This window comes from Arctopsyche grandis, chromosome 9 (assembly GCF_051622035.1).
Source record: "Arctopsyche grandis isolate Sample6627 chromosome 9, ASM5162203v2, whole genome shotgun sequence".
NCBI lineage: Eukaryota > Metazoa > Arthropoda > Insecta > Trichoptera > Hydropsychidae > Arctopsyche > Arctopsyche grandis.
Window position 1 is genome coordinate 13,489,585 of NC_135363.1, and position 12,824 is coordinate 13,502,408.

At 37.0% G+C, this 12,824-nt stretch overlaps 1 protein-coding gene across 1 annotated transcript in view; it reads left to right on the forward strand.

Moving 5' to 3' along the window:
* The first annotated feature begins 237 nt into the window (after nucleotides 1–237).
* Nucleotides 238–12,824, forward strand: part of LOC143917200 (uncharacterized) — a 90,805-nt gene continuing 78,218 nt past the window's right edge. Inside the window, exons 1-3 of the mRNA XM_077438669.1 lie at nucleotides 238–410; nucleotides 998–1,240; nucleotides 6,813–6,939. The gene's annotated coding sequence lies outside the window, so the exon portion shown is untranslated. The remainder of the gene's footprint in view (nucleotides 411–997; nucleotides 1,241–6,812; nucleotides 6,940–12,824) is intronic.

The following is a 12,824-nucleotide window of genomic DNA, read 5'->3' on the forward strand; positions in this document are numbered from 1 at the left end:
CCCTGCACCGACCGACCATCCGCACTTTGCTTTTTATCAGACGAGAAAGCGCCAAAGCGGTCGCTGCACAACGCACTCGGCGACCGGCAATCGGCATTCGGCAACTCTCGCCATCGCTCGGCTCGACTCGGCCACAATCGGCTACATTCGTCTCCCTACCACCCCGCCATCCGCCTCCCACCACCTCTCCGAGCCCACCTCTTTCTCTAGTGCGCCGCGCCGGCCGCTCCACACTTCAGTCGCCACTGCGCTTTTGGTGCGTGCGCTTCCGTCGCGTTTTCTCGTCTCGCTCGACTCGTAATACAGCTCGTCGCGCCACCCCACCACTACCACCCCAACCCCAATCCACCCCCCAGTATACCTCCGCCCCTTCGACCACTTCCGGTTGCAGCCAAGTTCCGGCGTTTGTCGTAAGTTGAGCCAAAGCTCGCCAACGTAGTCGCTCGCGAGCTCGAGTCCCGTTACTCGAGCCGTTCGCCATCCGCCATCCACCATCCACCATCCACCATCCACCATCCACCATCCGTCGACACATTTACGTACGTACGACTCGGCGATCTCTTGCACAACTCGGCCCAAACTCGAACTCGTTCGAAAGACGCCACTTCCGGTGGATTTCCTCCGAGAGTTGCCAACCTGTTGCTCGACTGTGCGAATTTCGAGTGCGTTCCGCCCTCCCGCCCTCTCGCCCGCCTACTCGTCACCCAAATTTACGTCTGCGTGTATGGAAATTTGCGCGAAAAAGTTTGGTGACCGATCTCGCCCGATTCCCGGTTTGGTTGCGCGCGATACTGTTCTGGTGTAGTTGTGTGTGTTTATGTGACTTTATGTATGCTCGTGTGTTTGTGGGTGTGTGTGTATGTGTGCGCGACAAGTGGTTAGAAACGAGACCAAGGGCGGCGCGTGACGGCGACGCATCATTTTCTCGATTATATTTCTCTCGCGTATTTATCGCTTATTGGAAGTTGCATTTATCGTCTGGAATTTTATTTTACAGTTATGGAATATTTCGCTTCGCACTTACTTAAATTTTTTTTGGTTTGCGCAATCGGGTTTCTGTATCGCGCGTCGGAATAGCCTTCGAGCGTGTGGCTCAATCTCAGTCGATCGGCGTTTGTCAATTTTTTGACCGAGTGTGTGTGTGTTGTTCGCTAGCATTTATCCAGTTTCAATTCTTTACGTTACAAAAGTGAAGTTAAATCGGATAATAAAAAAAGTGTGTGATCTCATTATATAATTGGTAAGAAACAGTTTTTTTCCTCATATAAATATATCGGTAGTGCCATGACATGTCACCCCATAGAAGGTTTTAGGCGTCATAGTGTTGTAAGATTGCGGTATGGCTATCGCCATACTGAATTAGTTTCCGCCACAGCCGTGTTTGGTGTGCATTGTGCAATTTTAACGATGCACTTCCCCATCTAGCGAGTTATATGAAAAAATGTTTATCAGACATACATATGTACTTCGAACACCAAACACGAGTGTGGCGGAAACTAATTCAGTATGGCGATAGCCATACCGTAAACTTACAACACTATGACGCATAAAGCCATTTCTATTATTATTGCATTTGTGTGGGTCACCCTAAATCGACACATACAAATTAAAAACCGCAAGTATATGCATGCCTCCAACAATTAGCCGAACAAATTCAGAATTGCCGAATTTTGCTAAATAGTAGGGATGCTGATTTTTATAGAAACTGTAACAACAATTGCGTTAGATCAATTGGCAAACTCTAACAGGGGACGGTCAATTTGGATCAATAACCATCTAAATCTTCCAGGCGTACTCGTGATTATCGCGACAATCCAATAAATTTTTCAATTACGGCCGAGATTTGGCAAACAAAAAAAAACTGAACTGGCAAACAATCGTTTAATCAATGTGGCTTGTATTTAAACACTTTGAAACGTGTCAACATTAGTTGCCGCATTGTTTTTGACAAAAATCTGTTGACTGTTTGTTGCATACATAACAATTTTTCAGTTTTTCAGTAAACAGTGTTTTCGATTTAATAAAATGAGTAAATATTATAAATATTTGGCACACTTGTCTTGTTTCTTTAAAATATACATACATATGTAGTTCCGCATGACAGAACCAACCCCGTCCACCACCGGAATATTTATTGTTTTGCAATTTTGGCAATACACTCCCACAATAGTTTACCTTTCGAATGTACGAAAAGGTTTCACTAGGTTTGCGAATCTTAAATTGACCTTTTATGTTGGTTTCTTTTCATGAGCAAAATAACGCCTGAATACTGAATAATAGTATTTTTTTCAATATGAACGCTTTATCTACAATATTTTATCAGTATAGAAGTGTATTCGATTTAGCTATAAGTATCGAGTGTCGTCATTATTATTTTGACAACAGTATAAATAAATGCTTTTGTAAGTAACTTGTTTATATGAATTTTAAATGAATCAAAGTTTATTGAATTGAATCTTTGATGTTTATTTTCATAATCGGCTAAATTTCATCCAAAAACATGAAATTCTCGAACATTCGATGGTTCTATAATTAGTTTACGCGGAACAAATTTTCCGTTATTTGTTGGAAATAAATATTGTCTTGTTTCTTATATGTACTTACCATTAATCATCGTTAATTTTGTGCATCTAAGAATGTCAAACATCAAGTCATGAACTTTACCATCGAACTGCGTATTAGGGGTCACTTTCTGAAAAAAAAAAAAAAAAAAAAGCTTTTGAGAAACTACGTCATAACTACTTGGATCAAATTCAAATCGAACATGTATGGAATATCATATTTCACAGAGGTATTTGAATTGTTCTCGTAATGTACGCCTCGATGACAATGTATGTTTTTTCCCTTTCTTGCCTCGTGGTGGCCATTGTGCTCTGTGCAGTGTATTCGATTGTATTACATATATTATAGGATTTAGATATAAGTATGAACATGGATGATGGCTGCGTTTGGTGACCTAGGCCGGTGACCTTACAGGCGTCTAGACATGGCCTAGGCACGCCTATCACTTGCACTGTTCAAGCAATGATGCAATGCGATTTTCGATCCGAAAATTGGCGCGATATACAAATCGGAATAAACGCGGTTTTAGCGATCTGTCGACTGGGTTAATTCGGTTGTTGCGTGTGATGAAGGTCGCACTTCAACACACTTATGTTGTTGCTCGTGAAAGATAACCTCCCAGATGATGATTTCCATTGATCGGTACAAATCGCAGATCGTATGAGATGGCTTGACCTTGAGTATCAGGCTTTTGAGGCATCACATGATCGGCCTTAAATAATTATTAGTGCTAAGCTAGCATAGTGCGTGCTTTACATATGTACATTGATAATGAGGTCGAAAATTAAATCTAATGGTTATACTATGAAAATATTGGTTCAATGAAACTGTTGATAGGCAACGAAGATAAATCCATGACAGCATTTGCATATCAAGGATGGTTAGGGTCTTACGGAATGCGAGAATTTTCCGGTTTCTCGATATATTCTATTATATAAAAGGGCTGAAGTGAGGAGTGGGTTAGGTTATTTCTAGAATTATGATATGCCAGTGAACTTATTGATAATGAATCACGAGCGGGGCCTTTTTTTCCAGGAATATACTTACAGACAGTAAATCAATAACTTTTATTTTTTGTTATTCAAAATATTTCTTTCTAGAATTTATTTTGGAAGTAAGCCTAGCTTCTTCATTTTCGAAAGAGCGAAGAACTATCATAATCAATAGATAATAGAAGAACTATCATAATCAATGCTACCTCAATTATAGACCGGACTCTGAAAGTGGCATTTTGGATTTAAAATCGGCGTTCACTCAAATTCACTCCATCCTGATTTCATACGTCTCTTTTATTTAATCTTCTTTACTACCGGACATGTTGACCATGTGATTTGATCATAGCTAGAATTATTAGAGTATGTATGTATTTGTTGTGTTGGTTCATTCTGCAAGCCAGACCGATAAATGTCTATGGTTATTATTTCACTAGAATTTTAGATGTCTGTGATTTTAGATATCTGTGTTTTCTGATATCCCATTCTGTTTTTTCTATCGTTGCGGTATATACAATCTACACTATACAGATGGGAACTCCACCCATTCCAACCAGTGATGAATCGATCTTCCCTCCCCCATTGAAAAGATGTTTTTTTTTTTATGAGTGTTTGAGTTCACATGTTGCTAAATGTATAGCGGAGTTGAGCACATGTTACATATGCATAAGTAGCACTATATTTCGAACGTACCCAGATGTTTTGTCATTATTTTTGTACCTACTCGTCCAATGTCCGTTTAGCGTCTTATTAACGTCCAGATAAATAAAATCAACACTAGGTAATTGTGTTTCGTCGTGACGAAAAATTTAATTCCGACCAATCGGAAGAGGTGCGATGACACACAAAGATGGCGTCGCGTTCTCTCGCTAATGCGAGTTGTTTGTTTGGCAAATACGTGTGTATCATTCGTTGATCGCCTATTTTCGTGTACAATGACCGCAAAACGTTAATCTTATCTTTTGGTGTAATTTGGCATACTGTATATACGTGTGTGTACATATATATTATGTTTAAAAGCTCATTACTACTAAAGGTCGTGGATTAACCACCTAATTATCAAATTATTGAGAAAATACTGCTTGCTATTTGATCGTTGAATTTGCATTATAAGTAATAGTTGCAAGTTTTTAAATGTAATAAAACCTACCATTTGTATTCCAGTTCGGCTATAAGCACTTATTTTTTAATTTAATTTTCATGTGTGTCAGTGCTTGCTTGCTTGTACGTGTGCATGTGGAATTCGTGCAAGATACCAAAGGCCATAAAAGGAAAGTGGATTGTGTTGCCATCATAAAGTTTTTACTCTCGTCGTCATTTCATTACCTGTCTTTTTTTGCAATTTGACCGTTTTACTCTGTGCAAGTGCTTCGGTTCTGTAAATGATTCCAAATTGATCGATCGCCTATATTAATATTAAATTACATTTTTTTCGTATTTATTATTGAACTAAATTTAATTAATATACTTGGGAGTAGTTAATTAAATATTATGCGTTCCATTTTATGACTCATTTCTTGTTTAAACGACTTGAAAACTTTTTGTTAGTATTTTTCGATGTTGAAAATATGTTGTGAGAATATTTGATTACTGAAGATAACATCGTACTTGACCCTGAATGCGCCCGTGTCAAAAACTGTTGAATTTCTATATCGCATATCTACTATTTTTCGATGTTGAAAATATGTTGTGAGAATATTTGATTACTGAAGATAACATCGTACTTGACCCTGAATGCGCCCGTGTCAAAAACTGTTGAATTTCTATATCGCATATCTACTTAAATCCTAGTATTATATTTATCAGTCAAAAAAAAATCTTCCAAGACTATCAACCGCGTAAAATTATATCTATGAAGTATATAAGTTTTTGTTTATAACTATTAATGAATAATTTTAGACCTAGCTAGTTACGTTAGATACACGGGCAGTATTTTTGTACACTTTTTGAGTGACAGTATCGAAAGTGATGCTTTGACAGTCGTCACTGCTATATTTTTAATGGGAAGTTGGTGTACCTACTGGGGCCTATCACACTATCAATACTATCACGCGATCTACGCCTGTTGCGATCCGGTTTGACAGTGTAATAGGTATATACTGTGATAATCAGTAATCGTGAAATCCGCGATACTAGAATCACGATCCGTATTGATAGTATAATACCCCCCCCCCCCCCCCCACTGCTGTCACTAACATGTAAATTTGCAACTTGGAAAGTATGTGCGTATCGAAAGTAACTAGTGTCAACATTTTCAACACAGTTTTATTGTTAACATCTTTGTTTTTGCACATTGTATTGTTGAAGGAAACCTTCAGCATGTGGACACGCAAATTTTAACAAGTTTATTTTAACCCTTTGAGTGCTGACGTCTTTTTTGTCGAAAGCCCGCCACGCTGAAAATTTCCCAAAATTTCCAACTAGAATTATTTAGATATCCAATTGAAAGCGGGTATAAAAATTGTAGCTAAACCAAACAAACGAGGATTTCTAGTTTTGTAAAGGTGTGTTTAGACTCTTTAATACATCTAGCAACAATATAAAATAAACAAAATAAGTCTATTAATGAATGTATTTTTCTAGTTACATCTTGTTGTTAAAATGTAATGCTCACAATCTAAATTTCAAGCTACAATCTAAAATACTCAGCAGTAGGGTAATTCTGCTATGCTTATAAATTCAGAAATTCCGGTATAAGCGAGTCTTTATAAACGCTGACAAATGTATGACACGGATTACCCGACCCATGTTCAATGCATTGTTTGCAATGCTACCTTTCTTGTTTACTTCTTACATTCAAAGTTTACAACGCCTATCGGCGTTTTGCAGGCCTATGGACTTGTCAGCAAAACGCCGATCGGCGTTGGTCAACATTCAAAGGGTTAACCAACATGGAGTGAAGATGTTCACAAACGCTTTATGTTTTAAATATGCACCTACATATGAGATCTTATTTTATAAATTTCAATTGTTTAATATATTTTTATATGGGAAATTCTATTTAAATTTAAGTACACTCGTTAAAAAAGTAACAAAAGAATTGTGATTTAATTTGTATTCATTTTTTTTATAATAGTTTCTTACTTGTGAAATAACCGTTTCGATCGAAGTCGTATCGTTATCGGCCGATGGTTTTTCTTTATCATTATATCTATGTATAATATTTGCATTATGTATTATTTGTCAATTTTACTATCGCTGAATAAATTACACAAACCTCAGCGCGAACGATAAGAAAACTACATTTTTTCGTTCCAGAAGTGACACAGTAGAGTGGATGAGCCACTGCATCGTCTCCGCCAGTCACGTTGCAGTCACGCCACAATCATCTTTCGAGACGGCGCTCTAAGGGCGACAATCGCCTGTCGGAATCCGGCGAATTGCGGTACGTACATATTGTAAACGGACGCGAAGTCTCCACGGCGTGCATTTTATCTACGGCATGCAATGGAAGCTTCGATTTATGCGCTACGTATTTATTTTGGGATCGGATCGTTCTGGGTAACGTCACTGTGACGTGGCCGTCAGTACGCGGCCGACGTACGCTCGCGGTGGTCGTCTCGGGTCCGGCTCTGCGGTTCGACACGTTTTATTTTGGCGATAACAGCTATTTGTGCGACCTTCTTCTCCGCATTGTTTTCGCCGAATGGGTTGTGCAATCGTTTTTGTTTTGTTCGCGGCGTGATAACTTTACAAAGTGAGTTTCAGTGGATAACTTTTGCGTAGGCGACACGCCTAGTTACAGTCTGTAATTACTTTGTAACGTACCACACAGGCCGAACAGGGCCGATTCGAATCATCGACATCATTGGATGCATTTAAATCACAACGGTTTTTGTCTAGAACCCCTCTTTTTGTTTTTGAGTGATAAATTGAACCTTATTTTGCGATACAGACTCCTGTTCGTCGTTGAATGGATTTCTTTTGTGTAAGTATGGTTTTTATTAGACACAGACTGTGATTCATAAAAAAACGTATAGATTTAAATTGGGGATTGGATAATGGTTTATGTTTGCATCGAGTGTGATTCCCAAATGAAGATTTTATTGGTGAGAACGAGCACGGTGTCGTTATCTATTTATTGGTATGACATGACAGTGACATTTGAGTGAGGGTCAACAATCTTACAATGTCAAATGCGAAATCTCCGGTCCCCCGAGTTATTTTTTGGCATTAGCCATCATCGACGCTCGAGTCGCTCGTTCTTCGCCCTCGTCATCTTCTCCTCCAATTTCACAATCATTATTAACACCTTCGCCTCTGCAATCATGTGATATAATAATATATTTTTGTTTCCGTTTAAATTTGTGATCGAAGCAATTTGTTCCGCGTTCGAATTCATACTAAACGACTGTCGCGACGTTAAGTACCTAGTACTTGTTTTATCGGGTGTAATTCTTATGATTTTGATAGTGTACGCTTTTTATTATCACACTACCTCCTATTTGTGTTATGGTTGTGTGTGTATGAGTACTTTGATAAAACTATGCGATTATGCTTTCGCTCTGTGTATTTGAAGTATTTTTTTTTATTCTTGTTATCCTTGAAGCATAAATATGTGTAATTTTGATTGTTTAGTATAAGATAGGCAAAATTGGTGGGCAACTTTTGTTTTTAAACATTTGCCAATCAAAAAATTTACATTAGGAAACATCAATTTGTTTATTAGAAATAAAAATGCTTGTGCAATATCGTTTCCGTCAACTGCTAGGTTTTTATAGGCATTTGAATTGTTTTGTAATGAATTGTGTGTTTTTAGAATGGTCAGCCTTTTTGCCCACTGACTCCCACTTTTATAAATGACCCAATTTTCCCGGGGACTGTTTCTTTGTCAGGCTTTTCTGAGGGCAACGCTGGGTTGCTTTTTTTTTATCGCGTTTCTTGAACTTTGCGTGTCGGTTTGTCCTTTTTTACAAGTTTTTTTTTTTTTGTTTCCTCTCTTGTGATGTTTCCGTACGGCGATAACCGACCGACACAGGACAACGACTTTGGCCACGAGAGCAACACTCGACTGCTATTTTGAACTGGCGAATTTGCGCGTCGAAAAACGCACTTGTAGGTGAGAATACAACAGCTGCCGACGAAAATAGACGTAGCCAATGTAGAGAGAGAGAAGGCTGTCTACCTATCTGACGGCGTACCAAACAGAAACAAGTGTGACAATGTGGTCAACTTGAGAGCGGTTAACTTTATTTCATACAAAGTTGCGTGCCCAAGTTTTATTTTGAAGATTTCATTCAAAGCAAATTTGTATTTTTCAAATAAATATTACAATATTATAAAGTGACGCTTGAAAGGTTTTTATAATTTTATATAAATAGATAGTTATATATAAAAACTTCGGAAGGTCGATTTTATAGCCGTCACTCGTGTCTTACCTGCAAGGGGCGACAAAATGATCAAGGCCACTCACGGGTTTCATAGGTGAGTAGATCTTTGTTTACTCGTGTCACTCTAATTTTACGAATTTCAAAATACTTTGGTTATTTTCTTTTTAGTACAAAAACTTTTTCTAAATTTACATAAATTATACCTCTTCAATGAATATCCATATTTATAGGAATCAGTTTAAAAAAAACGTTTAAAATGTTCCGTCAACAGTTAAGTCGGATATGTAATATGTAGAACGTATTGTATAGCTTCAAATTAAAAAGAAAATATCTAGCTCTGAATAAGTTTATGATATGTATTTTGATTTGGTAGTAGTGAACCGAGCTTCGAGTCAAGGCCTTTTTCGTTCCCTTCTCGCAGCAAATTTATTGTCTGACCGTTTTCCAGGTACTGACACTTGTGTATCCATACGTTTCTGGGAATTTCTTTGTCGGATCTTCTCTCATGTGTAATAAAATAAATAATGAAAATGTTCCGAGTTCCAGAGAACGTTGTTTTCACGTTTATTGAATTATTTTGATGAAAATAAATAAGTGTATTATTTATTTTCCGCGTAAACAACGGTGCTGAAGATGTTTGCAGTAATGTTCGCACACGTTTCAAGTTCAAACGTACGTACATATAATAGCGATCGTGACAGGAAGTTGGTAAATTATTTCCACTTCGTCTATTTGTAATACGTCCTTGATTTCCTAGCTCTAATTCAGTTTTCGGCGTATAAAGAAAATGCACCTTTCATGTCGTTGCATTTTTGAGAACGGGTTCTTCCTTCCACTTTCTCATTCGGCGTACGTACAGTGAACGGAGCAGGTTTGGCGCTGTATGCAGTTTATGTAATTTTATATTTTTGTAGATGTAGTTAGTTGATTATCTTGCACAACCTTGCTTCGAACGATATCTAATGTGATGTAATTCTCTTTAATTGCTTGCGCGATATCAAGTTCAACGCAATCTCGTAGGCTCCAATTTTTACCGTCGGTGTTTGTGACTCCCAATCTGCCCAGTTCGGGAATAAAAGCTCAAAATATAGTTGAACAAATAAACAAAACAAAAAAAACCGAACAGGAATGAAAAGCGTGTCGGTAGTCGGCCGAGAAAATTTCTTCGCCGTCGATTAAAGAAGAGAAAGTTAAACGAGCAATCTTTTATATGAAATGCACGTATGTACTTGTGGGTTTTATAAAAATGTACTTTTTACAATAATTACGTTTCAAAATTTAGCGTGATTTTATTTTTTCATGTTTGGAGGGTCTTAAATATAATATGAGGATTTCTTTTGGTAATCGTTATTCTTTATCTGTTTATTCGTGCCGAGTGACTAATGACTTTCTTTAAAATAAACTCTAGGCGTTTGGTGCGAATGAGATAAGATTTGACTTGTATAACTTATCTTGTTTTGGTATGGTTACAAAAAAAAAACATGAAACGCCTAAGAATGTAGTAAGTATGTAACTCGAAATGAAAAAAAAAATCACTTATCGTCACATATGGCTTCCATCCACACGTTCTCACCTCCCCCATTCACATGCATACACTTGAAAGCAGATAATTTCTGATATGATAATAAAATAAAATAATCTTCGACGTTATTTGGTATAAACATGACGTGCGGTGCATAATTTGGATTAACATGTATCAATTACATTCTCGTTTTTATTGGGCGTCTCGAAAGGGATGATTCTTTGACTTGTCGACGAAGCTGACTGGCGGTCGAATACCCCATAACCAAGTAAAAAAAGTAACCTGCCCACTCGAGTTTATAGCCCTACCGGTTGTTTTATTTACAGGTGGCGAACCGCGAACCGTGGCCCTTCTCCACAATGAATTCGATATGTATGTACATATGTGCATACTACTCTTCACTAAACGGGCATACAAATGTGTATAATATAATAAATACATAATGTGTATATTTGTATACATAGGAGTGTGTCTTAAAAATTATAAAGGTATCCCATTTATCGAGCTAAATCAAACATTTTTTACGAGGTTTTTTTCATTGTTAAATTCGGAGGGTTCGTTGTTTTATTTGTGACGATTTTGTAGAATCAATTCATCTTAAAATTTCAAGGTAAGCCGATGACTCCTTACATACATATTAGCTCGCGCTCGTAGGTTGTACTAATGCTCAGGATACAATTTCGACTGTGGAAATTAATTTCAATTACAATTTAAGAGTTGTTGAACTCCAACGTGTGAAATTGTTCCGTATGGCAACCGTAGCGAGAATACCGTTGTATGCAGATACGTTTCAAATTTAATAAAAAGTGCGATCACGAACAGTCTGTTTGATCTTCTAATAAAATGATCGATATAAATAAAATTGATCGAACGTGTTTGATATAGTCTTTTTTTCTGTATGCTTTTAAGCCCGATTTAACTAATTATAATTAACCTTCGATGTATCGTGCATTTTTTTTTTTTTTGGGTACACCAAGACCCTCGTCTTATCATAGAAATAATTCACGGCACACATGCATAAGAAACAAGTGGACTTTTTGTTTTTGCAAATGGTTTCTGCTACCAAGTTACAAGTTACATACTTGAGTTGACTGTGATACACCCTTTTATGTACAGTGGAAATGAATGCTTAATAACATGTTTTTGTTGTTGCCATTTTTGGCAACAAATTGACAATAAACCCTCTTGAAATTTTCGCTGGCTTAAGTTTCTAAAACACTTAACTGTATTATCGCACATGAAAATATACATGTACTTGCTACTTATACTTATATATATGGACACAAATATGTACACATATCCTGTTGATACGCGTTTTATGTTTAACTTAGTCTAATTCGATGAGTCCCTTTTATGCGCACGTGTGTATCATTTAAAATGAAATAACTACATAATAACTAACACAGCTTCAAACTGTCAAAATATAAATAGACGTAGTTTTGACAATCAATCTTTTATGTTTTTTTATTACATATAAATGGGTAAACCGACTATTTCGCACATGGCAATCACTCACACGTCAATCGTCACGGAAATTGCGAATACAGGATGTCTAGCACTCGAATTCCCGTTAGTGTGATAATTCGCGTGTGTTACTTTCGGTGAGTGGAATTTTTGAATTCCAGATTTTCCGTGATCCAGAATTTGGTGACGTGTGCCAGATCGCCATGTGTGAAATAGTCATCGAACCACATACGTTAGTGGTGGCCACGCGGACTGTTTTTGGGCGTAGCTCATTTTTTTAGTAATATCCTATTGGCCTATTTTTTTCTACAGATTCAGTTGACGAGTTTCATTATAAAATATAATATGTATTTTAATAAAATAAACCACAATAAAATAAATGAACAAGTATGTACTATGTATTGTGTTAAAATAAATCAATAACAACGTAATTATTTTTGATACGATCCTTCATTTCTCCATTGAGAATATTATTTTCAAATGAAATGAACACCGTGATGGCAGCTAAACAATGTCTTGCTTAGAGAAAAAAGTATTTAATTACCAGTAATTGCATACAAAAATAGTCTCAATGAACGGGCATAGCATGTACTAATGTACCATAAGTATTCATTGCAGTTATTTATTTTCAAAAGATGCGGGAACAATCTCAGTTTCTTGACTGGTATTCGTCCTTTATTAGTTGAAAAAAGGTTCACGCCCAAAGAGAGCCCGCGTGGCCACCACTGATAAACATGTGTGAAAAACAGACTTATGAACAATAGTGGACAATATTTTGTTAATTTCAATAAAGCATGCAATTTAAAAAAAAATCATAAAATTGCGGAAGTCAAAATGTTTATATGGCTTGGATCCTTTGTTACAGCGCTGCGTCTGAATATTAAATATCTAGCGGCGTGTTTTTCTTGTACTACCAGTAATTATATTTTGCGTGATTCGTCAACGTGTTTACAT